We start from the raw sequence: 27,030 nt of genomic DNA on the forward strand, positions 1-27,030 counted from the left end.
AATAATTAAAATATTTAATAAAATTATTATTAAAATATGTTATTAAATATTGAATTATTATATTTCAATAATAATTTTTATTAAATGTTTTATTATTATTATTAGAATATTAAAATAATAATTATTGTTTTTAACATGGCCGATCTGGGATTCGAACCTGAGACTCTAGAATCGTCGTCGTTCCCCAACCCTCGAACCGCCTTCTCTCAAACTTATGACTGAGGCAAAAAAATCCTCCCACTGCGCCTGCGCGAAACCAGGCGCCGTGATTGGCCCGCCGCTCTTTTATCCTCATCCAATCGGATTAGCCCCGCTCTCTCTCTCTGGAGAGAGTCCATTCTCTGGAAGCGGCGCTCTTGGCGTAGTAGCAGCCCTGTTGCGTCATCACTTCGCGACGGAAAAAAAGAAAAGGAGGAAAAAAAAAGGGAGCGATTGAGAGGAGAGAGCTCTTGTTGCCAGGTGACGGCGGGCGTCATTTTCCCGCGCCGCCGTCCCTTCTTCTTTTCCTGTGAGAGAGCGAGCGAGGAGAGAGGGAGGAAGCAGGCGACCAACCACCCGCCACCGCTCTGCCTCGTGGCTCCTACGGCTTGGCTCCGGAGCGGCTCCGTCACCCCGATGCCTGGGAGCGGAGGAGGTGGCGGCGGCGGCTGCGGAGGCTGCAGGGGCCCGGGAGCGGCGCTGAGTGGCCTGGCGGAAGCCTCCTCCTCCTCCTGCTCCTTCTCCCGTCCGGGGCCCTAGCAGCGCCCTCCGCCGCGGGAGTGTATGAGAGCCCGGGCCTTGGCCAGACCCACTCGCCGCCTCCCCCTCCCAGGACGAGGGTGGCCGGACAGGCCCCGGGGGGAAGCGGCGACGGCGGCGGTGGAGGAGGAGGCTGAGGCGGCTGCGTCCCAGGCTCCAGAGGGAAACCCAGCCGGGCCTCGCTGCTCCAGCTCCGGTGGCTCTGGCTCCCGAAGTAAGTGAGAGTCCTCCTTTCCACCCCGGGCTTGGCCCCAGGAGCCCTCCCCTAAACCTGCATGTGCCCTTCTCTGCAACCTTCTCTCCCTGCAGCACCTTTGGGACTCACTCGAGGAAAGAGGTTGGCAGCATGAGCTTCCCTGGACTCCAGTCCACTTCCTCAGATGCATTTGGATGTCATCCTAATCAATGCCACTGCTCCGAATAATAAGTGTAGAGGGATCTTGTGGGGCCTTTGAGACTGACTGGAAGGAAGAGGTTGGCAGTAGGAACATTGCTAGGCTCAAGTCTGCCTCCTCAGATGCCTCTCAGGGACTCATCACCATCATCATCAGACTGAAGCCTAGGAAAGCGCCTGCTGCCAGTCTCAAAGGGCAAGATCTCTCTCTAGGGGTTGATTCTCCAGACTAACACGGCCTCCGTTTCAGCCTTTATTCCTCCGCTTTTCCCCTTTTGCCTCGGAGGTCCTCCATTCGGCCATCCTTCTCCTCCTCCTCCAGAATTCCAGGGCCTTGAGCCAGAAGAGAGTTAAAGCGCTGGCAAACCGGGCTATTTCTCCAGTGTGGATGCAGCCCTGTCTCCACGTGGGGCTGAGGAAACCCTCCTCCTCCTCTTCTTTGTGGGGCGGGGAAGCGGTTGGGGATGGAGGGATGCTGGAGGATGGAAGCTGGAGCCCTGCCTCTCGTTTCTTATGCGCCTCACGTTGCAGGGAGCTCTGCACGGTCTGCTGCACAAAGTGACCCTCCTTTTCTTCGGCCTCCTGGAGAAGTACTCTAGATGCTCATGAATAAGCTTAGACATGTTAGGGGTTTTTCTTTACAGAGACCCCCAAAACCTGAGTAAACTTACTTCTGGGAGCATGTGCTACAGCTCCACATGCAAATCAGTAAATAAATGGCCTAGCTTACATTGAACATACGGTTTGTGCGCTTCTTTCCAATTTACTCGCAATCCCACTAAATATGATATTGTTTTTATTATTATTACTACACTCGTCCCTCCATGTTGGTGGCTTTGATATCTGTGGATGTGATTATTTTCATCGTTCGCAGATTAGATAAATATGCTCTCTCTTGGAATATCTAGGTCCTCCGGTGCAACTCTGTGGCTGACTGACTCAAAGTTGCATTTGTAGCTCCTCCAGAGCAGTTCTGTGGCCGGTGTTTGTTGGCCATTGACCACAGAGTTGGACCGGAGGACCTAAACGTAGTGTTTTTGTTATTTGCAGTTTTTCCAGATTCACGCAGGCCTTGTGCCCCAAACCTTAGCCAATATTGAGGGACAAGTGTTATTATTATTAACATTTATTTATAGAGCGCTGCAAACTTTGCACATTGCTTTACGTAGCAAGGGTCACATTTATAAAACAAGAAGAGAAAAACCTGCCAAGAGGCGTACAATCTATAAAACGACGACAGCGTTACATGATTAAAGTATCTCTAAAATAATACCAATTAGCATACAATAAAAACAAAGTAAGCAGCAGATATCGTGTTCCTTTCGCCGTTTGACATTTCTGTCATCCGTTGTTGGTGTTTTTGGATATCTTTGTCATCCGTTAGCAGGGTGTGTGTGTGTGTGTGTGTGTGAAGTGCCAACCGAACTCCATCTTCAAGTAATTTTCCCTCAAATTTTGATGCTTTATGGTATGTATAGGTGATAGGAAAGGAGGAGGAGTTGAAATGAGAGAATAGAAGATGGGGAAGATTTGAGAGAGGTTGAGGAATGAAGAGAGAAGTGAAGAAGGGAAAGAAGTGTGTGGTTAGATAGGAGGGATAATGGAAAGGAAACAAAGAAAAGAGGGGTAAAAGAAGGAAGAAAAAACAAATGGAAGAGAGTTGAGAAAATAAAAGAATTCAAGGGTTTTTTTTTTTGTTTTTTAAAAAATATAGTAGTGAATGTTTTAGTGCAAATGTTTGTGTGTGCTTATTGAAATACTGTACAATAAAATGTATTGCAAATGCTTTTTGGTAGTTTGTATCTACTGATGCCCAGGTGCTGCATGATGGGGTGAACGCCTGTCATTAGTCCCAGCTTCTGCCAACCTAGCAGTTCAAAAGCATGCAAATGCAAGTGGATAGATAATGACTGCTTCTCAGTGGGAAGGTAACAATTTCAGTGCATTCATGCTGGCCACATGCTCACCTGAGCAGTCCTTGGACAACGCTGGCTTAGAAACAGAGATGAGCACCACCCCTACAGTCGGCTACAGCTAGACATTCATGGCAAGGGGCTACCTTTACCTTTATCTACTGAATATGATAAACTGCAGCAAGATGACTTTTAGCACAAAATTGGAAGACTGAAAACATGCCAAAACAAGATGACTGGCTATTTATATTACATGATGTGATTGAAATAGACAGATTAACACAGCTAATACATGAAAAATCAGAAGAATCCATAGAAAAAGAATGGGAAACGATCACAAAATATTTAAAGAAAGATACAAATAATAGAGGATTAAAGCCTAAGAAAGCCCTTTTCATTAGCCTTAGTAGTTAATAAAATCAGCACTACAAATACTGCAGTTATCATCACAATTACTGTTAACGGAAGTAAAAATAATTACAGAAATCAGTCACATGATCAAATGTCACTGAGGAAGTAAACTCTAAGAAAACTTAACAAACTACAAATATTGTATATAAAATAACAATTTTATTTTTGAAGATGGTTTCCTGTTGTTAAAACAATGTTTGCAGGATAGTAGAATGTACAGTGCTACCTCGGGTTACGAAATTAATTCATTCCGCCGTTCCGTTCGTAACCCGATAATTTCGCAACCCGAAAAGGCTTTCCGTTAGCGCTGGAAAGCCACTAGCCGCGCTTTGTGTTTGAATTTCGCGCCGAAATAAATTTCGTAACCCGAAAAAAATATCGTAACCCGGAACAGTTTTTTCCAATCTAACTTTTTCGTACCCTGGAAATTTCGTAACGCGATCATTTCGTATCCCGGGGCACCACTGTAATGTGCCTTGTAAATAACATAATACAAACATTAAATAAATAAAAAAACCTAAACTTATCCATAGGTAAGTTAGCCATCTACTGTAAATACTCATACATGACTATAGCTAATTGACTGGTGGATAAGTTGACTCAGGTTTTTTAGGTGAATTTTTTAAAACTAAAATTTATGGGCTTATTCTTGTATAAGACTAGAGATTTTAGTCAAAAATTGACCCCCAAAACCTGAGTTAAGTTATTCACAATGTGAGTACTGCCTTTTTACTCTGATTAAAAAAGAATGAACCATCCCCTGTTGAAAGTCAGGAGGGTAATCTGCACTGGAAGCACTGACCGCTCCCCTCTAGTCTCTCAGCCATCCAGCCTTTAGTGTGAGTACGGTTATGTCTGCTGTAATTTGGTAAGTTCTTTGGCATTGTTTTCCTTTGCTTCATCCTTTATATCCTTTCTTTCGTGCCCCTGAGGTTTACCTTCGACTTATCTCCGCGTCATATCAAAATCTGTAATTTGGGCCCCAAAACCTGCCCTTGACATGAGGTCAACATATAGTTGAGTATATACAGCAGCTCTCCTTTCCCTTCCCTCCCGCCCTTGGCTCTTGGGATTCAGGCGGAAGCAATTGGTGTATCTTGAGAGGACTTTATATAGATTTGTTGGGTAGCTCAATGAGAAGGGAACGGGTCAATAGAGCTAATGCAGTGAGTTTGGACATGGAATTTGCTCCCTGAGTCTGTCTCTTTTTCTCTCCCCCTCTTTTTCTCATCAACAGAAAGTGATTTACAAAGACACAGCCATGCAAAGGGGTCTTGTAGCATTGACTAACTGAAAGAGAAGTTGGTAGCATGAACTTTTTGTAACTTAAGCCTACTTCTTCCATGCTTTAGAGATGATCTTGTCAATATGTAGGCTGATTGCTAGTACTTTGGTGTGCAAATTTAATTTCTTCCTCTGTTTGATGTGTTTCAGAATATTCTTTGTGCTCAGCCTAAAAGATGCATCTGAGGAAGTAGGCTCAAGTCTATGAAAGCTCATGCTACCAACTTCTCTTTTTAAGTTGCTCTCAAAGGTACTACAAGATCCTTTTGCATACTGAAAGTAGTTCAGATACTCTAGTCCCTGCACTATGTGAGTACTGATTTGTCTTGAAGTGACTAGGTGCTGTTTTGATGTGGGGCCATTCTTCGTTTCGGGTGGGCTGCTGCTGGACTGGACCAGACCAGACCAGACCAGACCAGACCAGACCAGGTAGACCTTGTTCAGTTACACTGAGTGCCCAAATGTTTGAAAAGGCAAGATATCCTTGTAAACTCTATAGAGCTTACTTCTTATACTACAGCAGAAACATAAAAAGTTGTATTGAAAATTATCTAAACTTTCAGTGCACTTTAATGTTAAGTGTTATCTCCAGCTTTCACTAAACTCTCTTGAAAATTACAACTGATTTAAGGAATCATGCTTTGGAGATTATCTTGTGAATATGTAGACTGATTGCTAGTATTCTGGTGTGCAAATTTCTTTTCTTCCTCTGTTTCAGGTGTTTCAGAATATTTTTTGTGCTCAGCATAAAATATGTGAATAAACTTCAGTTCTGGAGTTATAGATTGTTCCAATAGGTTGTCTTTGTGTTTTTGAATGTTTGACTAATCGTATCATTTTCCTTAAAGTCTTAGTGAATTAGGAAAAACAGTTACTTTGTAGTGACATACACAGACCAGGATCTGATAGGACAGTGATGGCGAATCTTTTACAGACCGAGTGCCCAAACTGCAACCCAGACCCCACTTATTTATTGCAAAGTGCCACATCCCTCTGGCTTTCTAGTAAGAAACTCTGGCAAACTCGCTGCTAGGGTGACAGCATGTGTGCCCACAGAGAGGGCTCTGAGTGCCACCTCTGGCACGCATGCCATAGGTTCGCCATCACTGCGATAGGATATTGTGCTTGTGGAACTGCTGGTTGTTGGTTTTATGTGCTTGTGTCAGGAGGTATTCAGCACCTGTGTACACAAACATCACCAGGTTGCAAAATGAACAGATTCTCTTTCAGACTGATGCTTGGCACCTGTCAAGACCAAGACTAATTTGTTGTAAGCCACATTAGGTCCCAGACCAGGAGAAAGGTGGGGCATAAATTAAATAATTAAATCAGAATAGCATTGCATTGTTTGGCAATGTACCTACTTGTACATAGGAGCCAGCCACATTGAATTTATTGGAATTTAAAATAAGTGAGTGAGGTGATGCCTTCTAAATCAAGGGTGGGATTCAAGTTGCCCTCGGGCTGTCTTTGTACTCCTGCTGCTAGCATTTTCACCATTTGCTATGGCAGGTAGGACTACTGGGAGCTGCAGTCCAACCACATCAGGAGGGTTGTATGATTCTCACATCTGCTTTTAAACACTGGAAGAAAGTTCTATTAAAATCAGCAGTGTCTGGTTAGGGTTTTACTTAATTTTACGATCAAATGCAGTTCATGAGAAACTAGAATATTACTGATTTATGAACCTGGTTAGTTCAGACATGGTAGACTCAGAGCACAGTATCTTTGATGCAGACAGCAACCAATATACAGCTGAAGTTGTCTACTATTGCCCAGGGATTCCATAGTAGGAGAATTTGTGTATAACATCTGAGAGAATTTTTCCTAACTTCACTGTGGTGATTGTAAGGACTGGTAGACTGAATTATTGTCATATGCTTTCATATGTAGGTGGCTAGACTTCAAGTGTTGCTATCCTGCTATCTTGAGATCTATCACCAAAACTTGGTGCACAAGTTGTAGTTGTTGTTGTGTGCACCTTCAAGTCATTTCTGCTTTATGGTGAACCTATCATGGGGATTTCTTGGCACGTTTCTTCAGAGGAGGTTTGCTTTCCTTTGAGGCTAAGAGAATGTGACTTGCCCAAGGTCACCCAGTAGGTTCCATGGCCGAGCTGGGAATTGAACCCTGGTCTCCAGAGACGTAGTCCAACATTCAAATCACACTGGCTCCTCTGAAGATATGCAATGGTACGAATGTTTTAAACATTTTCTAATGGTGTAATTGTAGTGTGCAAAGCAGATATTTAAAAAACTAGTTGTAGTTAGACGGGTGTATTACTGCCTGGGGATTTTATAGTAGACAGTACAGTTTTTGAGGTGTTAATACTCTTCTGGAATTGTTCTGCCTGTTGCAAATTATATTTTAATAATCATGTTCATGTTTTCTAACCCATCAGACTGTCTTACTGTATGTCATGTTTCATTAGATTCATATTCAGGCTTCTGGTGATGTACAGAACTTAAATCATAGACCTATGCATTTAATTTATATCCCATCTTTCTCTCAATATGGGAACCAAAGGCAGCTTATAATGAAGTTCAAAATAGTACAATTAAAACAGTTTGTAGTAGAAAGATTTAAAAAGTTCAGCTATTCAAAAATTCAGTAAGCAGTCCCATTTAAAAATGTTTTCCCCCCCCCCCTTTATTCTGGATAAATGGAAACTATGGTGTATTTTCTTTTAAATTAATGAATAAAATGTTTAAGATAAGGTGTTCACATATTCACCAAAAATGATTTCTAAAGATTATCTGTGGTATCATATCCTTACAACTAATGGTCTTGGTTTCCATTTTTATGGAAATGAGTGTATTATGGCTGCTTGACATATGGAAAATGAGGGGAAACAAAATTACTTTCTTGTTTGATAAGTTCATGTTTTCTGTTTTTAATTTTTTTTTTTTTTGCTATTCCTCTTAACTGCTAAAAACAATGTGTATCTCATAGTTCAGAACCTTTTACAGTAGTTCCATTTCTAGAAAAATACATTTTTTAAAAAAGGTTTATTTTGTTGCTATACTCTGAATATATTCTACTTTTAATATTTCAGAGATGTTAATAATGTGTTTTTCATTTTCTGGAAAGTTCCATTTCTCTTCCCCCCAAAACTGGAAAATAAAATTTGTAAGATGGAATTTACATGTTCTGTGTAACTATTCCCAGTCAGAAGGCTAGCTACAACATCTCAAAACTGCTGAAGTTTCTGAACACTCTCCAAAGCCAGCTGTGACTCTGCCCATTCCTGCCACAGTTCTAGGACAGGTTCTGACTTGGAGAGCCATAGGATCTTGCTCACTTCAAAGCAGTTCAGTACAAATAAGAGAGTTTTATTTCTGTCAGCAGCAAGAGGTTGAGGGTTTCTGACCCAGACAGGCATTCCAAGAATAACAACAACTAAGGTACTTCCCACTTGGAAGACAACAGAAAATTACAGAATGCACTCTTCTTCCAGAAATAGGGACCCAGGCTAAGTATTTTGCTCCTTTCCTCAATTACACAAGACTTTCTCAGAACTTTCCCACTCCACTTTTTCATTGTCTCTAACTGTGGCCACAACACCACCTGGTTATTCCTCTTCATATATGCCCACTTACCACACCTCTTATCAGCCCATATTCAGCCTCATGGTTGCCTTTCTGATTTCAGATTGTTTCTGTGTCCCCTTTGGTCCCCATGCCGTCTTCCACTACTTCATTGTCCTTTGGTCTTCTCTTCCCACCTCTCATGCCTTTGTTGTAACTCTGTCCCACTCCACCTGTCCCAATCTAGGGGCAAAACAGACTGTCCCGAAGGAGCAACTCTGCACTGCCCCTTTGAGCGACAGATCGGGGCCACGGCAACTTCAGTCTGCAGCCCCAATTCATCATTTTTCTGGCCCGAAAAGGAGCGGCAAAATGCCGCTTCTTTTGGGGCTGGAAAAGAAGCACTCATTTCGCTGCCACCATGGTTCTTTTGTGCTCCTGTGGCATGCGGCATCCAGCCACTGCACCATGGGAACACCTCAATGCTGTGTGCCGTTTGGTCAGGTGGGTGGCTTGACGCTGGATTGGGCGTGGAGTCGGGGCATGTGGTGTGCCATTGCCATGCCGCTGGAGAGCTGGCTCAAATTGCCAGCCTGTTCTGCCCACTACACTCTGCACACTCCTTCTCTTCATTCTCAGTCCACAGCCTTCTTTGTTCCAACTCTCTCTATTTCTGCCCTCACCTCTTGGCTCTGTCTTTGTTCTTCTCTTTTCTTTTCTGTGACTGCTTCTTCGCTTCCTCTCTTGTCTCTCTCAATGTGTAAACCTGTTGTCCTTCTCTGTTGTCCCAGCTGTTTGTCTAATTTTGATGTCTGTCTTCCACATTGTTCTGCCTACCACAGTGATGGCGAACCTTTTAGAGACCGAGTGCCCGAACTACAACCCCAAACCCACATCGCAAAGTGCCACATCCCTCTGGCTTTCTAGTGACAAACTCTAGTGAACTCTGTGTTGGGATGATGGTGCATCTGCCCACAGGGAGGGCTCGTGAGTGCCACCTCTGGCACTCGTGCCATAGGTTCGCCACCACTGGCCTAACATTTCTCTGCACAGGCTCCTTCCTCCCCCATCTAGTCCATTCTTGACTGCAGACATTTAATACCAAAACACTTTCTTGGAATTTGATGGTAAGCAGAGAGAGCTAGGTGTCGTCATCATTCTGGTGACACTATCATACTGGTGACCCTGAATAACAAAGGTCTGGAAACTCCTTATTTGTTTCATATTTATGTTAAAGAGCACAGAGGCAAAATTCAGGCCTGAGGGACCATAGCAGCAACTGAGGGTATTGGAATAGTAATCCCCTAGTGACTTGTGAGTGCATCCCACCAAGAAGAGGTGGAGCTAGTGTAGAACATTACTTCCAGGTCTCTTCACAGAGAGGTGGCTGAGAAGGATACCATGGCCCATCATATCAAAAGCTATTCAGCGTCCAGCAGAATCAGTAAGGGCATATTTACTCTGTATACTTCCTGGCACAATGCATACACCAAGGTGACCAAAGCTATCTCCAGTCCATATCCAAGGCTAACACCACACTGTATTTAGATAATTCAGCTCAGTCAGAAATTTGTGAAGCTGGGAGACCTTACTACATATTTCAGACCCTTGTCCAGAAAAGGTGCATTGGAGACTACCTGGTAATCCCTTTTGCTGTGATTGTACGATCACCCCCCCCCCCCCGGAAGAACATCTAGAAGTGAATTTTGTTGAAATGAATGTCACTTCCAAGACTATTAAGTTCATTTATTGTATGTGTTTTTTGTGGATGAATCATTTTATCTTTTTGGCCTAAAACAGATGGTCTCGAAAGAGTGGTGTGTGGCTTTGCCTGGGCTGTGGCAACTGTATGAGCCTGGCCTTGATCCAGGCCGCTGTTGCTATCCTGAAAATGAGTGGATCCTATCTGAATGCTACACCCTGAACGTGGTTGGAATCCATGTCATTTGGCTTGTGTGTTTCAGGCCTTTGGTTTGGAAACTGGTCTTCTCAAGTAATTTCTGGAGTGGTACCTATGTAAATCTGTTGCACGAAAAAAATGTCTGGTGGCATTTCAAAATCTAGACAGTAATGAAATTACTATAGTGTAAACTTTAATGGAATCTAGATCATGAAAGCTTAGGCTGTTATATATTTATTAACTTTTAAGATGGCATAAGATTTCTTTTTAATTTAAGAATGGCTTTGATTCCATAGTCCTCTGCATAATGTAGTCTAGTTTGTATTTTTCTGGTAGAAAACCCAATACCAGATCAAGAAAATACTACATGAAGTAGCTCTCAATTATCTCATTTGGGATATTTTGTGTTTTGCCCATGTTTTCTGATCCTTTGTGGTATGCATGGTTCAGAAACATATATTTTTCACAGTGGGTGCCACATGTTAGTATACATAGAGGTCGGAAGTATCCCTTAAAACCTCTTTCCATTTGCTATCTGCCAGTTTTTGTTTAGCAGTCTGCCCCCCCTCTCTTTCCTACTTTGTGCAGCTTCGACTCTCTAGATTTTTTCCCTTTCCTCAAACTGATGTATATGATGCGAAGTATTTTGGAATTTTGAAATCTGAAATACTTCAACATCTAAAACTGTCCAAATAGGTGGATGAGGGAATGACATCTTTGCTTTCAGATGATTCAGTGAATAAAAAGTTTCATGCACAGAACTATTTGAAAAATTATGTGTAACATACCTTCAGGTGATACATAAATTTCATCTTTAGACTTAGGTCTCATCTCCAGAATCTGAAAAAATCCAAAACACTCCTGGACCATTTAAGATTTGAGATAAGAGAGACTCAACCTGTATTAGTAATTTGTTGGTCAAATGTCAGTGTTCACTACATGAAAATATTATTTGTGGTGAAGTACACTGGCTCATGTTCGACTTTCTCTGCTTGAGTGACTGGGTCTGTTATCAGGCATTCAGATGTCTGGGAAAAGGGTGATAGTGGTGAAGAAGATGAATTGTGTTATATTTCCAGACATGAGAATATGTTCATCTGCACAGTGGTCAAAAGAACATAATGGTCATGTTAGAGTAGGTGAAAGCCCTACTTAGGCTAACATTATGTTCTCACTGTAGGCAAAAAGATGCTAAGCAGAACATCAGGTGCAATAATATCTTGTACCAGTGTTTTCCAGACATACAGCTTCTGATTCTTGAGGTAATCTGTAGTTATCCTTACTATAGCCATAGATAGTTTCCATAATTTTTCTAATCTTTTCATAGCCCACTAACATATGTTGTATACACTGCATCATATACAAACTGTTAATGCATCTAGTGAAAATCAATTCCATAGTTAATGCACTGTGTAGAAATACTTGTCTTCTATCTGATGAAGATCTGCTTCACAGGATGTGTGTGTCACACTAAAGTTGCTTGAAAGAGCCTCTGAACTGTGGTCATAACATGCAGCTGTTTTCACATAGCAATGTAACTAACTGTGGGTGACTGTTTGAAACACAGCCATATGGAAGGCAGCTCCACATGGCAAGCAGTTTGAGTGAATGAATGGCTCACCATGTGATTCTGACAGCTTTAAGCACTTCACTATAAATGGCAGAAGAGAAGTATTGTTTTTGTAAGATTAAAACTGCTGGAATCACTTCAGGAATTAGAAGCAAAAGCTGCTTCCTGCATGGCTCTGTAGACCAAAACACCCTGCAGAAATAATCCAGTTGGAGACTGCTTCAACTATCCTGGCTCAATGCTAGGGAATTCTAGGAATTGTAGTTTTGTGAGACAGTTAGCCTTTTCTGTCAGAGAGCTCTGGTGCCACAATAAACTACAATCCAAAGTATTCTCTAGCACTTAACCAAATTAGTCTATAAATTTTATAATCATGTTTGTGATTTTAGATTGTGCGCCATAGGCAGGCTTTTGTTTCTATTTTGGATTGTTGCTTTCTCTCCTTTGTAAAGCACTATGTAAAACTATGTAATAATAATAATAATAATAATAGTAATGTGTTCTCAAACTGGATTATTTCTGCAGTGTGATTTGGACCTTTGATTAAGGTCTTAGGTTTGATCTGTGGGTTATGTGAATGGAGTCTAAAGAAGCAATAATGGGAAAGGCCTCCTGCTTGGCAGCATGAAAAGCTTCTGTTGGGCAGAGGAAAAGATTTAATGAGCTAGAACATGAGTGGCAAGTGTGTGATCTTTAGGCTGCATGTAACCTTACAAGGTCATCTTTTGCATCTCGGCGAGTTTTGGTGGGCAGGCTATTTTGAAAAGCAGAAGCATGGTTGAGCTAGTTTCTTTCAATTTTGTAATAGCAGTGCTCTGGCGGATGTTCATAGTGCAGGTTATTTGATATACTTGGGAACAGAAGTGTTCGGTGTTTTGAATTTTTTCACATTTTGGAATATTTGCATATACAAATATAATGAGAAATATATGGACATGTGACCCAAGTCTAAACATGAAATTCAGTTATATTTTGTATACATCTTATACACATAGTCTGAATGTAATTTTATATAATATTTTTAAATAATTTTGTGCGGGGAAATTTTTTATACATCGAAGCATCAGAAAACAAAGGTGTTACTATCTCAACCACCCACCTTTTGGATTTTGGAACATTTTGGATTTTGGATTTTCAGATAAGGGCTACACAGTGTATATGGGATTAAAAAAGGTCAGTGCTTCTATATTGTATAGTTTTCTCCTGAATTTTCTTTGGTTAGTTCCTTGGTCTTCATGATGCAGTTTGTTTAGATCAGTTATCCTGTGAACTCTGGGTTTTCCAGAAAGTGGTGTATTTATTTTGAGGTTATGTGGCATTGAAATTGCATAAAGATGGATTCCCTTCCTCTACTTTCATGGCTTCAGGAGCAGTGGGGTGCGCCAGAGCTTATTTAAGTGTGTCACACCAAAGCAGGGGGATTGAATACTTACATAACTAGTGACAGTTTATTTTTGTTTACTTAATGTCTTTTATACCTTGACAGTGTTGAGTATCTTGTATATATCAAATGGCAACAATACCAATTAAATCGATTTCAGTTTTGCGTTATTCAACAACTAAATGTAGAAAAGTCAAAGGGAGCTGAAAACTTCTGCAAGAGACTATATGTAGTCAGCTCAGATAAATTACCATTCATCTGAAACAGATGTTGACAGATATTGTAGAAGCCTGTGTTATGGGCATACTTATGTATAAAACTGTTTTATGATGGCCATAATCTAGATGTCTCTTAGTTGCAAGATACAGAATTTAGTTCAGATGCATGTCTAGACTCTCTCTCTAAGACATATTTTTAAGAAATGTTGGCTAGAAGGTATGGCACATTCGTTGCTGTGGTCTTGTATTTGTGGAGTTTGCTTCACCCCTTTGGATAATGCATTTCCATCTTTTGATTTTTTTAAAAAAAAATAAATAAAACTGCAGCCTTTTTAGATGAATTGATATTTTTTTCTGATTTTATTAATAGACACATAGACTTGTGCTGTTTATTTTACATGTTTAGCTTAAGAATTATTTCACACTAATGTCATATTTTTTTCTTATGTCTACACCATCTTGTAAGTACTTGAAATGCTGAAGTGTTTAGAAATCTGAATGAATTAATAGTACCATACATGGATGTGTGTAAAGTTTTGAAATGGCAGGTCAAGCAAAGCAAAATATTCTAACATATTTCAGCATGTAGACACTAAGGTCAGAAAAGAGATGTAAAATAAATGGAATGGATCAGTAAATGGCATTTATCTACCTGTATTTATATAACTTTATTTTTTATTGAAATATAGAAAAGTACAAATATTAGCCTGGTCAGCTTTCACATTCATAATAATAACGACATAACCAGACAACACAGACAAACAAGCAAATAAACAGACAAAGCCAATACAATATACATACAAATCCAAATACTAATATCAGCAAACACATATAACATACAACTATCTTGTAAGAATTCTTCATATTCTCTTAAACACTTCCTAGTTTCCTATACTGTACTTGCTCTAGCGAAGCTGAGTCATAATTCCTAAACATTCTATGCATAAGATTGGGATTCGTAAAAAATGGATGCATCAACTAATACTAGCAGTATCAGAGAATTTTAGAGAATATTATAATATATATGTTTTCTTCTTTGTAATTTCCATTCAATATCCCCATATGTAAACTGACAGTATTTTATATCTCAAAGAGTAGGGACACTTGATAAAAAAAAATATATATATATTCTTAGAATATGAAGGGTAATAAGAGCACAAACAATCGAAATACTAAGTTGGTAAAGACATGCATTCCCTATTGTTTACAGCTGTTGTTCTGCACACATAACCATTCTTTTTCTGTTTTTTTGAGTCTTTTTTTCTTTCAACAACGCTGTCAGAATATCCATCTTTATAGCTTCGTTAAGATTGTTTAACCATTCTTCTTTTGTTGGAATAATGTCACTCTTCCAATATTTGGCATATAGAATCCTTGCTGTCGTTATCATGTACAAAATGATGCGTCTGTTTGGCTTGCTATTTCCTGCCGCTTCACTTAAGTTTTCTGGTATCATATTTAACTTTTATGGAAAATAATTCATTCATAGTCAGTCATATTCATTTAAAATATACTGATAACATATAAACTTCTGCTAGGGATATACTTCAATTAACGAAATACAGGTGCTTGTGGATGTTATTTCTTTAACTGAAAATTTGGTACCAGAAACAGACATAACAATGCAAGAATAGCGATTGGTTTCAACACTCCCCAAAAAGAATAGAAGTTAAAAATGTTTCATCATACTTTTATTCAGAATTAACAATGTGCAAATGTAAAATGAAGAAACTATATTGGTAAGCCATAGATTTGTAAATCTTGTAACTTCTAGAGACCACTTGAAGGCTTCTTCCAAAATACATTCAGGGATATTTTTCTTTCCTTTCATGAGCCTCTGCTTTTCTAATGATTTCCATTTTTGTGCCCGCGCAAATCTATGCTGTGGAGTAGGTGATGAGGCATCTGTATATGTTGTCTCTTTTCTCTACGTTTTGTTTTTGACCTTGCCTGTTGCAGGCACCCACACACAGCTACAGTGGGATCGATTACTGTATTTTCTGGCATATAAGACTACTTTTTAACCCAGGAAAATTTTCTCAAAAGTTGGGGGTTGTCTTATACGCCGGGTGTCATCTTATAGGGCTGAAACTTCCAAGCTGGACTGGAGAATCTGCGGTCGCCGCATATGGTGGGGGGAGCTCAAAAACAGCCGCGGCCACATAGCCTCCATATACGGTGACCATATGAAAGCAGCAAGGGTGGTGCTGTACAAATACGGTAGAAGAAAATCTTGGAGACAGGGAGAGCTGACCAGTCCAAGCAGGCTTTGTATACAACAAGTTTTCCTGCTAAGTACCTGCATGCCATAAGCATTTGAATTAAAATTACCATACTGAAATCAAATCTGATGTTTTTTAAAAATTTATTGGTATGTGTTGGAAGAGGGGTAGTCTTATACGGCGAGTATATTCCAAACTATATTTTAACTGGAAAAGTTGGGGGGGGACGTCTTATACACCCAGTCGTCTTATACGCCGGAAAATACGGTAGATTAGAATTCCATTCCTTCAAGCTCAGGCTTTTTTTGCGTTGTTTATGCATACTCTTTCAACATGGGACTGAACTTTTTTTGTTTCTTCAGTACTCCTTCACCTTCTTTACAGTGCAGATGCTTCTAAAGAAACTTCCAGTTGGTTACAGGACAAGGAGAGAAAGGCAAGATGCAGGTGTAAAAAATACTTTGTTACAAGGATCTTATTTTTGAGAGGCTTTGTTAATTGAGATATGTCTGTATTTGATTCATTGGTGAACTTGGTGTTCATTTCCCTACATAAAACAAATCTTCGAACCATCAGGATGTCATTTGTCTTTTATCATAAGAGTTTCCATGGCTATCACCTTCTGTAGAAACAAGGAAGTATCCTAACATAACCATAGACACCATAGTCCCCTGTTGAATTTTGATAAATAACAGTATGAGGATAGTAACACCCCCCCAAAAAACCCCCAAGCCTGTATGAAAATCTTATTTAAAATCTTTCTTGTTTTGTTTATGGCTTGGACTTTAAAAAGCAACAGTGCTTTTGATTTAATATGGAAAACTCATTGAGAAAAGCCACTCAACTTGATCATTCTAAACATGGTTAGTATTGAAGTTCAGGACAGTCATTGTCATGCTGATGTCTGACAATAAGAGATATGTAAGGGTTAAGGTGATGGCTCACATTAACCAAGTGAATTAGTTTTTGTTTGGGGAATTTTTGTGTCCCTTGGACGCTTATCAGTGATAATGAAAAAATCAATGATGCAGACAAATTAGCGATCTAAGACTGCAGTTGGTAACCTACATGGGAATCAGTAGGCCTTGCTTCTTAGTAATTCTTAGGATTGTACTGCTTGACAGTTACTATTCCAGTTTTAATTCTGCAAGTGAAGCCAAAATGTTTTCAAAGTCTTAAGCAAAGCTGTGCTTCAAAATACTTTCACAGAGACTGATGGCTAGTCTTGGGGTTGGTGGGGCATTCTGCTACACAACTGCTACTGGTTTTCTGTGGCTGATTCAAATCTAAGTCTCTCAGAATCCTGGAGAGCATGCTGGCTCTCTGGGCATAAGTATCTATGGAGTGTATTTCACTTGCTGACTGTCAGAAGCATGGAGGCAAGCAAGGGGAGTGCAGATAATATTTACTGCGGACTTTGTTGGGTCTTACCTTTTTCCTTTGTTTGTGAATAGGTTTCTTAGCTTTTAATGTTTTTGCCTTTTGTGCATTTGTGATTGGCTTAATGGCTTCCTTTTGTTCTTGTAACAGCACAGTATGAAGCACTTGTACTCTATCCTTGCTTTAACAGATAGCTAGCTTAGAAATATTTTTAGCCGTGTTATTTTTTGTTAAGGTTTTAGAATTTCCTCAACCCTGGATTTTTATTCAAGTTTCAGAATTTGTCTTTATGGGAGGCAAGACAAATTGGATTTATGGGCCACCTTTCTCTCCTCCCAGAGGAAGAAAAAGCCAGAGCTGTTCAAGCCCTTTGCTGGAGGGAAAAGAACAGCCAAGGCTGTTTTCAGAGACAAGCTGGAAGTTTGCCAAGAACAGCATATACAGTGAATTCAGATAGGCCTAAAAGGGAAAAGTTGACTATGAAAGGGTGCAAAGGTATAAAAAGCAGCCCTCCAGATGACCACTATTCATACTGAAACTACGTTGGATATAAATGTATCTTTTAATAAGGATGTAGTTTTAGATAAAGAAGACTGGAATCAGTAAGACATTAATAGGGTAGATAGAAATTTGGCAAGTGTTGAAATGGGTAAATAAGCAAAACCAGCACTGTACGTAGCTTGCTTTGGTTTGCACTCCTATGAATTTTTCTTGTCAGAATAAACTACATTTTAAAAAAGATACACATTGTTGCATTTTTATTCCTTTTTCCCCCAAGAATCTTGCAGCAGTTCCATTATCAAATGTTTATAGGCGATAGCATGTGTCAAAACATTTTTGTTTCTTTGCAGTTCTGTTTTCTTGGGGAATCAGAATACTTTAATACATTCTATAGGAGTAGATGCAGCAGAAACAGTTCTGTGAAACCTTATTGACTAAATTCACTTATTATATCTTAAAACATTTTAGGGCTAGAATGAACTTGGTCAGATGCATGAATTAATCATTCTAGTCAGTAGGTGTGTATATGTGTGTGCACGTGTGTATTTATATTCAAGGTACAGAGAGAAGAAATGTCTTCAGGAACACAGAATAACCATGCTGGGCCTTGGTGGCTGATAGAGGCCACATATGCTGTTCCTAAATCTGAATTTTAAGATATGACAGTTGTGTGTGTGTGTGTGTGTGTGTGTATACATACATATATATATACATACACATACACAGAGAGAGAGAATGGGAGAAAACTGTTATGTACAACAATGAAGTGGAAATAAATACAAAGTATTTTAATGTAGAGCTAGTGTAGTCCACTGGTTTCAGCGTTGGACTATGACTGTGAAGACCAGGGTTTGATTGTCAGCTTGGCCATGAAACCCATTGGGTGACCTTAGGCAAGTCACATGCTCTCAGCCTCAGAGGAAGGCAATGGCAAACCTCCTCTGAAAAAATTTGTCAAGAAAGTTGGTAAGGGCTGTATAGGGTCACCTTAGGTTGTTGTAAGTCTGAAATGATGTGAGGGCTCATAACATACACACACACATATCTTCATGTGGCCGTCTTCTGTGCTTGTTGGGAAGCAAAAAACTTTAAAGACCCTACATTTTAAGCTTAAACTGGATCTATGGATTAATAATGTGGGAGTACAAAGGTGCCATCCTTCTAGTGCCAGCTCTGTCATGGCATGACTTCCCTGAACCCAAAGCCAAATAATGAGCACAGACATCTGCAAAAGTGAAATCTACATTGGCATGGGGCAATGTTAGCGAACTCATTAAACACTGGGAATATGGGCAGCAGTTCAGCCATGCAGTACCCTGAAATAGTGTGAATCTTCACGCAACTAATGTATGAAGATGTAGTATAACATCTAGTGTTACTTTTTTCTCAACTTGTTTACTTCCTAGAACTTCATTTTTTTTTTTATCTGTGTAGCACTGCACACAAAGCTAGGAAGTTCTAGTCAATGCATACCAGGAAGTGGCTTAAAACTTTTTAGAAATCAGAAAGATGGTTTCATTTAAAGGAGGTTGTTCAAAATGATCTAGAATGCCATCCAGCCTGTCTTCTTGTACTCTTAAGCCTTTTGTGTACATACGAACAGTAAACATGGAGCTAGCATGTGACAAGTCTGAGCTACAGATGACACTTAGGCATCATGGGCTCTGAGTTGGGTCCATTATTTAACTGACTAAAGATTTGGCTTAAGGGCCTTGGTCTTATTTTGGCCACACAACAGACATCAATATTATTAATACTGAAGTGGTAGGAAAGCATTTTAGTCGGATAGGATATTCTGCAATATATTCAGGTTGCTTTATTTCTGTAAAAAACAGATTGAAATGAGGTATCAGTGTGCAATCAGCAAACTAAAATTATCTTGAAATTTGACTCTGAATGTTTTTAGTTATATTCTGGATATGTCTAGTTATCTACTGAAAATAACTGTTCTTGTTCCTGTTCAAGGTGTATGTGTGCTATATTTATTTTTCTGTTCATCATCAGTAATTGGAAGTCGGGTAATGTGTGATGCTTATATTTTGATTTTACCTGAGTTATGCATTAGTCTGATTTGATAATGGATAATTTCATATGTTATGCAACATTGTGATGCACTTAGTCATTGTTTATAATTGATTGGTTTGTTTGTATGTTATTTTGTAAGAATGTACTTTTTTCCCTCTAGGTCTACAAATAAATTACTATGGTATGCATTTGACAAAATGGGCACTAGTTCCAAAAGTAATGTCACAACAGCACCAATTTGCAAATTGTTCCAGGACTCTGATAAACTTTATCATTGCTAATCTTTCTTATGTTAGGTAAGTTGTGTGAAGTATTAACAGCACAATCTAGCACTAGTAAGTTACATTCATTGCAGTAGAAGAGATTTAAATTACTCCTTGATTTGTCCATTGAAATCACTGGAACCATATTTTTTTGGTTGGACTGTGCCCCTAAGGATAGCTTTCATTTTGAACATGCTATTCTAGCTTTTTCTATAGTGTATGTCCACACTATACTTCTACTACAGCATGTAGTCTTATGGGAAGGTAAATGCTGGTCCATGGAATTTAATAGAATACCATGGATCTGACAGTTCACACTCTGAGTTGTGAGTCATTTATTAGTTTAAATGTCAGGCTAGTGAATTAGGGTTCCATGCATGAGTAGCTGTGAACTTCAAGGTCATGTGCTCTCTTGCTTCAGTCATTGTGTGCTATGAAGAGAAGAGTCCAGTGATTATTGTTGCAAGCTACAGTTTATTGAATTTGGACTAAATGGTAAACTGTTGCTTTCTTTAACTATAGATAAATAAATTAAGAAATCGTAATATTGACATATGATAAAAGTCAGTGCATAATCAGAGGTTTACAGTGGTTCATTATGATAAATCATTGTTTCATGTTATATCAGAATGAATTTAAATAAGTAGCTGTGATGTAAATATATGTACATATGCAAAAGAATTAACAGGTATTTTTGTTGTTGCTAACTGCACTAGAGTCGATCTCGACCCATGGTGACCCTATAGATGATACATCTCGAAGACCCACTGCTCTGCTTAATTCCTGTCAACCCATACCCATGGCCTCCTTAATGGTGTCCATCCATCTAGCATGCAGTCTTCCTCTCTTTCTACTTCCTTCCACCTTTCCTAGCATTATTGTTTTTTCCAATGAGTTATAATTGTACTGCTAATTCATAGGCAGTCACTCCATCCTACTTCAGTATAATTGGCTCCGTAATAAACATGCATAGGATTGTGGTCTTGGTAAATCTGTTTGACCTAAAGTATGACAGAAGACTCCATAATGCACATCATTTAGCCCTTCCTAGCATCCATACATGCTCTTGTATCTGCTTCTCTCGCTATTACATTTTATTATTCTCTCTTAATTTTCTGGATTCTACATACCTCATGTTTCATGGATTGTTTTATTCTGATTTCTCTCGTCTTCTGTGGACTCCTCCCCTCAATCCAGGAACTGCTTGTCTGTATGTTGAATGACATTGTCATATATGTCCACATAATATTATTAATGTGTTTGATTTTATCTTGCTGAGCACTGGCCCTTTTGGTGTGTTACAGCAAGAAGAATAGATTTGTAGCAAGGCATATTGAATCACTAAATGTTCATAATTCATTGTTTAGAATTTTATCAATCTCCTATTTTTTGGATTTTTTTTATTATCTGAAAGTGGCCTACTATCTAAACTTAATATAAAGAAAATATTTGTATTTCTCCTTAGCATGTTCTCTGGCACACTGATCTATGTCATGAAGTCTTAAAATTCATTATACTGATCTTTTAAAAACACACAAAGTAAAATACTTGACTGTATATGTTCCTGAGCATGATGTGGGAAAATTAAAAGAAAAAAATGCATTAGAGTCAAGAAAGAGTACATTAGATTCAGGTTGGGTGTTCAGGAGAAGTTTAAAATGGTTTAAACATGATATATTTCATTGCCTTGTGCTGTAAGTCATCAAATGCAGGATGGGCTGAGTCCCCAAAGCTGTATAAGTTACACTTACTGTGCTGTCCACCTAGGAAGCAGACATCCTCAATTTGGTCAAGTAACATCATGATGCTGTTAAAGCTTCCCATGCCAAATGCCAGGTGTTTTTTTTTAGAGCTCAGTCTTAAATGTAGTATAGCTTAATGTTCCAAAATATCATATGTTGATGTTGTATAATGGTTTTATTGATGGTTTTCTTAAAAGCTGTGCATTATCTGACTCTGTCGCAGGAACATAACATCATTAAGTATAACTGGTTGTTCAACCTATATAAAAATTCAAATAATAAAGTTTGAACTTGTTTAAGAGACATTTCTAGAGTTTGTGGGAAAGCCAGAAATATTGCAGTTAGATGCATTCTCGGAGGCTTCTGATGTTTCATAGACTAACAAAAGGTTGCTTTATTAGTAGCTTTAATGAACAAATCGCTTTATTGGCTTAGACATACTGGTAGCTTTGTCGGTCCAAACAGCTATGAGTTCTTGTTTCAATTCACCATTGTGCTCAAGTAGTGAAATGATAGCCATTGACCTTCTACTAAAGCACAATAAAAAGTTTTTTGTGAAGAAGAAAAGTGCATAAGTAAAAGTGCAGTGCAATTATTGGACTCCTGCTCTATGCTTTAAAAATAACTCTTCATAGGTCCTGTGTTCAGACATGCTCTGGTTGGGCTCCCAGCAGCCCAGCACTAATATCCCAAAACAACGTTAAGACTCAAAAAACTTGGTGAAGCCACACAAATGTTGTGCCTGTAGCTCGCAAAACAAAATAAAACGGACTACTGCTAATCCTGTACCAAACAATTAACTTTTAGTCCTGGGAAATGTGATTGAATAAATTATAATTGTAGTATGAAATTAAAATGAAACCTTATTGAAACTTTCTAGATATGTATGTATAAAAACTATATCACTGCTGCCTCCAAGTGCCCAGAACAGTACATTAGAGATTACAGTAGTAAGGGCTGGCTTTTTGACCATCCTTGAAACTCATATGATAAGAGTATTTCTCTTCATGCTGGGGAGAGATGTATTTTTACAGTTACAGAAAATAAATTTCTGGACTACTGAAATGAGGATGTCAGAACTGCACTTAAATTTGAAAATTCCTGTTTGGATTCATACATGTATGGCACATGCTGGTATGGAGGATAGCACAGTGCAAAGCGGATCTATATACCATATTTGTCTTGATGTAGGAGGTGGAAAAGAAGTTAGGTTGGATAGGACATCTATAGAAGAAATTCCTCTTCCTAAAATGTAAGAGTGTAGTTAGGTTAAATAGCTCTGCAGAACACTCTGTCTTTCAGATTCTTAATCTGTAGTAGTGAAGGGCTGTGCCTATGCATGTACCTAATCTGTTCAGTGTCAGAAAGTATTATTACCATAGAGTAACAGTAGTATTAAAACAGTGAGCAGAAAGTGGCTTTTTTTTTGTACTCTTGACTGAATGTTGGCCACATCTCAGCTTAGCACTTAACTGAACTAAGTGAGCAAGGCTGCTTGCTGGGCTAGAAAGAGAATGCACAGCTGTGTTCTTTCTTCTCTGCCCAGATCAGACTTCTGCTGTTTCTTTTGGGTTGAGCTCTGCTTTTATACTGATGTGAACTGAAGAGGCAGGAATGTTCATCTGTAAGAAGCCTGTTTTATCTATCTGTTGTTCAGCAGTTTGGACTGTGGTATAAGAGTTTATTAATTGGAAGATTTTTGTTGTGAAATTATTAAATGATCTTACTTTGCAGTATTCCTGCATAAGAGGAGACTCTTCTGTGGAATGGGTTCTCCCCCCATTGTGTTTAATATTAACAAGATATGAAAAAGTGTATAGAGTATTTGTAAATACTGTTAACTGCTGGATCAGTTATATGATGAAATATGGGATTTGCAAATAAAAGAGAATTTGCTATTGACAGTGGAAACCAGTGATTTTTGCCAGTTTGTTTTTCTGCCTATAGCACTTTGCATAAAGAGTGGTGTTTGGCAAAGAATAAAATAAAATAAAATAAAAACTATTTCCTCTTCTTCCTATGGAACCATCCAGTTTTGACCCAAGTAACTCTCTTCTTTTCACATTCTTAATCTTATCAATACGTTGTACTCAAGTAAGACTGGAGGGTTCAGAAGACTCAAATGCGAATTGTGGAGTCTGTGGATTGCATGCACTTGCCAGGGTGCTTCTGTGTGATTCTAGAGCCTCCACAACTCTAAAAAGGATTGGCAAACGTGGAGAATCATGCTTTCAGAGGCGAGGGAGCATGTTGTCCCCACTCCTTGTTTAAACTCCAAATGGTAGTTCAATGGAAGGCAAACCAGATTCACCTTTGGAAAAGCAGCAGCAGATATATGGTAGCCAGGCAAGTCAGATAGTTCCTCAAATCAGGTCAGGTTCAGAGCAAGAAAAAGAACTAGAGGAGAGTTCCCCCTATCCCAGAGAAAGATGGAGGTTCAAGCATCTCAGACATCCCTTGCAGACATAGAGAAGCTGTAAGCAAGGTATCAGGTGGAACATAGCTGTGGGTAGGGTTGCCATAAGTCTGGACCTCCAAACCGGGACAAATGTAGGACAAAATGTTCACATGTAGGGCACATTTTTTAAAAATGGAGGACACGTGGAAAAAATTGATGGTTTTTAAAAAATGTTAATATAAATACATGTTTCTTAGGCATGATCAAAATGGAGGACATTTGGGCATTATTCCTAGACAGATGACAGAAATGTACTTTCCCTTTCTGGCCACCCCCCCCCCCCCATTCCAAACAGCACATTTGGGCATTGAACATGGCTTTACTTAACATGGCAATCTCTTGCATATTTCAGAGGCTTATTCCATAACCAAACTCTTTGGGTTTCACACTGAATATGTCAAGGTGATTTAACAAGAAGTGGGTTTGCCCTCGGATTCAACTGTACTTGTCAGAAGTGTGTACTTGGTCAAGGGACTTTGGTTTTTCTTCATTGCGCATGAGTTTGCAAAAATCAGAGCAACTTACATTGGTCGTGCCTCAGAAGCTGGCTGATATCATCATCATCACTATTCTCTTCCTCCTCCTCCTCTTCTTCCTCCTTGTCCTTCCTTCCTTCCTTCCTCCCTCCTCCTCCTCCCTTCCTTCTTCCCCCTTCCTCCCTTCCTCCCCCCTCCTCCTCCCTTTCTTCTTCCCTCCTTCCTCCCCTTTCCTCCCTCCCTCCCTCCTTCCTTCCTCTCTCCTCCTCCTCCTCCCTTCCTTCTTCCCTCCTTCCTCCCCTTTCCTCCTTCCTCCTGCTTCCCTCCCTCTTCCTCCTTCCCCCTTCCTTCCTCCCTCCTCCCTCCTTCTTCCTTCCTCCCTCCTCCTCCTCTGCCTTCCAGCCCAGGCCCAAGCGGAGGAGGAGGTGGGTGGCTGCCTTGGTGCGCTCCCCCCCGCCCGCGCGCCAAGGCAGGAGGCAGCCACCCACCCACCTCCGCCTCAGCCTCCTCCTCTGCCTCCACCTCCCGGGCCCAAGGAAGTGCCCAGCGCGGAGGCACGCCAGGGGGAGGAGGCGGTGGGTGGCTGTCTGCCAGTGCCTGCTGCCTTGGTGCGCGTGCGTGTGTGCACAGGGAGCGCCAAGCCAGGCAGGCACCTCTGCCGCCTCCTCCGCTTGGCGTGGCCTGCAACGGAGGAGGAGGAGGAGGTGCGCCTCCTGCGCACGCCCGCACCACCCTCCCTGCCTCCCCCATGCACCGCCTCCTCCTTCGCTTCCTCCGCACGGCCTGGAACGGAGGAAGAGGAGGTGGTGGGTGGCGCGGCTGCGCGGGGAGGCAGGGGAAGGTGGGTTGGCGCTGCGCGGGCCCTGAACTGGGACCGGGAGGGGCCCCCCAAAAGCGGGTTTGTCACGGGGGCTGCCGGGTTATGGCATCCCTAGCTGTGGGACACTCCCCCTAGATACTGGCTAGGATCTTGGTGTTGGCTGAACATCTTGCATATACACTCGTCCCTCCACATTTGCTGGGGTTAGGGGCAGGAAAAACTGAAAATAATAAAAACACATTTTTTACTTGACAGAACACCTCTAGGAATTTCTAGGTCCTCCAGTGCAACTCTGGTCAACATCTGCCAGACATTGACCATAAAATTGCGCTGGAGGATCTAGATATTCCTAGAGAGAACATATTAATCAAATCCACAAATAATCAAAGCAGTAAATGTGGAGGGATGAGTGTATAAGGAAGTTCCAACTACCACCTGATTTACTAAGTACAACTTCAATCTTCCTCTCAACAGTTGGGCTTGTGCAAGTGTGTTTATTGGATTTACAACCCCTGGATTGTTTAACAATTTAACTATTGTGGCTCTTTTCACTTTGATTTATGGCTTTCTTGACCCTGGACTGTTTTGACACCAGATACCTCTTGCTTCCATGGCTTACTGACTTGGGAATGTTCAATTTTGTTTAAATGTGAGAGCTGGGCAACAGAGCCGGACAACAGAACAGAGAGAAGGCTGAAATCTGCCTCAGTGTTCTCCCAAAAGGAAGTCAATACTGAAACTGGTGAAAATAGAACTAAGATACAGTAAGGGGACTGCATTCCAGAATAGGTAAGGAGTTAGTAAAGGATACAGTGGTGCCTCGGGATACGAAATGATCGCGTTACGAAATTTTCGGGATACGAAAAAGTCGGATTGGCAAAAACTGTTTCGGGTTACGAAATATTTTTCGGGTTACGAAATTCATTTCGGCGCGAAATTCAAATGCTGCTATAGGCTTTCCAGTGCTAACGGAGTATTTCGGGTTACGAAATTTTCGGGTTACGAAAGGAATGGCGGAATGAATTAATTTCGTAACCCGAGGCACCACTGTACCTAGCTGTACTAAATAAACTCAGGTCTCCAGGTTGAATGAGCAGTACTGATGGAACTTGCAGATGTAATTGGAGACCCTCTGTCAAGAATTCTTGAGAATTCTTGAAGAATAGAAGTAGTCCCAGTAGATTAGAGGAGGGCAAATGCTATTGACATCTTCAGGTACAAAAAAGAGGACCAAAACAACTACTGTACTGACCAATCAGCTTCAGATTGCTGTCAGAAAAGGTTCTAATGGTGTCTCATGTATAGTTTGAGTATGGTTATATTTATACCTAAACTAAGTTCTCTTTACAGTTGCAGTGAAGTGTGTATGGCAAACAGAAACTGGGATATGTGGGAAGCTTCCCTATGACAAAGTGTTCCACAGTTTTCTCTTGTCTGTAGTTTCCTATACAGTGGTGCCTCGGGTTACGAAATTAATTCGTTCCGCCATTCCTTTCGTAACCCGAAAATTTCGTAACCTGAAATACTCCGTTAGCACTGGAAAGCCTATAGCAGCATTTGAATTTCGTGCCGAAATGAATTTCGTAACCCGAAAAATATTTCGTAACCCGAAACAGTTTTTGCCAATCCGACTTTTTCGTATCCCGGAAATTTCGTAACGCTATCATTTCGTATCCCGAGGCACCACTGTATGTCTGTCTGGAATTGTCTTCTTAATGCTATCCCACCTTGAATTGTTCTCTTGAGAACGTTTGCGCTTACCTAATATCTTTGGTTCTGGTTTCCTGTCTTCCAGTAGATGTTAAAC

At 40.3% G+C, this 27,030-nt stretch overlaps 1 protein-coding gene across 1 annotated transcript in view; it reads left to right on the forward strand.

Annotated features, from left to right (window-relative positions):
* Window positions 1–399: 399 nt before the first annotated feature.
* The window catches only part of FBXW7 (F-box and WD repeat domain containing 7), a 172,777-nt gene continuing 146,146 nt past the window's right edge, over window positions 400–27,030 (forward strand). The window contains exon 1 of the mRNA XM_042468094.1: window positions 400–952. The gene's annotated coding sequence lies outside the window, so the exon portion shown is untranslated. The remainder of the gene's footprint in view (window positions 953–27,030) is intronic.

Source organism: Sceloporus undulatus, chromosome 5 (genome assembly GCF_019175285.1).
Source record: "Sceloporus undulatus isolate JIND9_A2432 ecotype Alabama chromosome 5, SceUnd_v1.1, whole genome shotgun sequence".
NCBI classification, from domain to species: Eukaryota; Metazoa; Chordata; class Lepidosauria; order Squamata; family Phrynosomatidae; genus Sceloporus; species Sceloporus undulatus.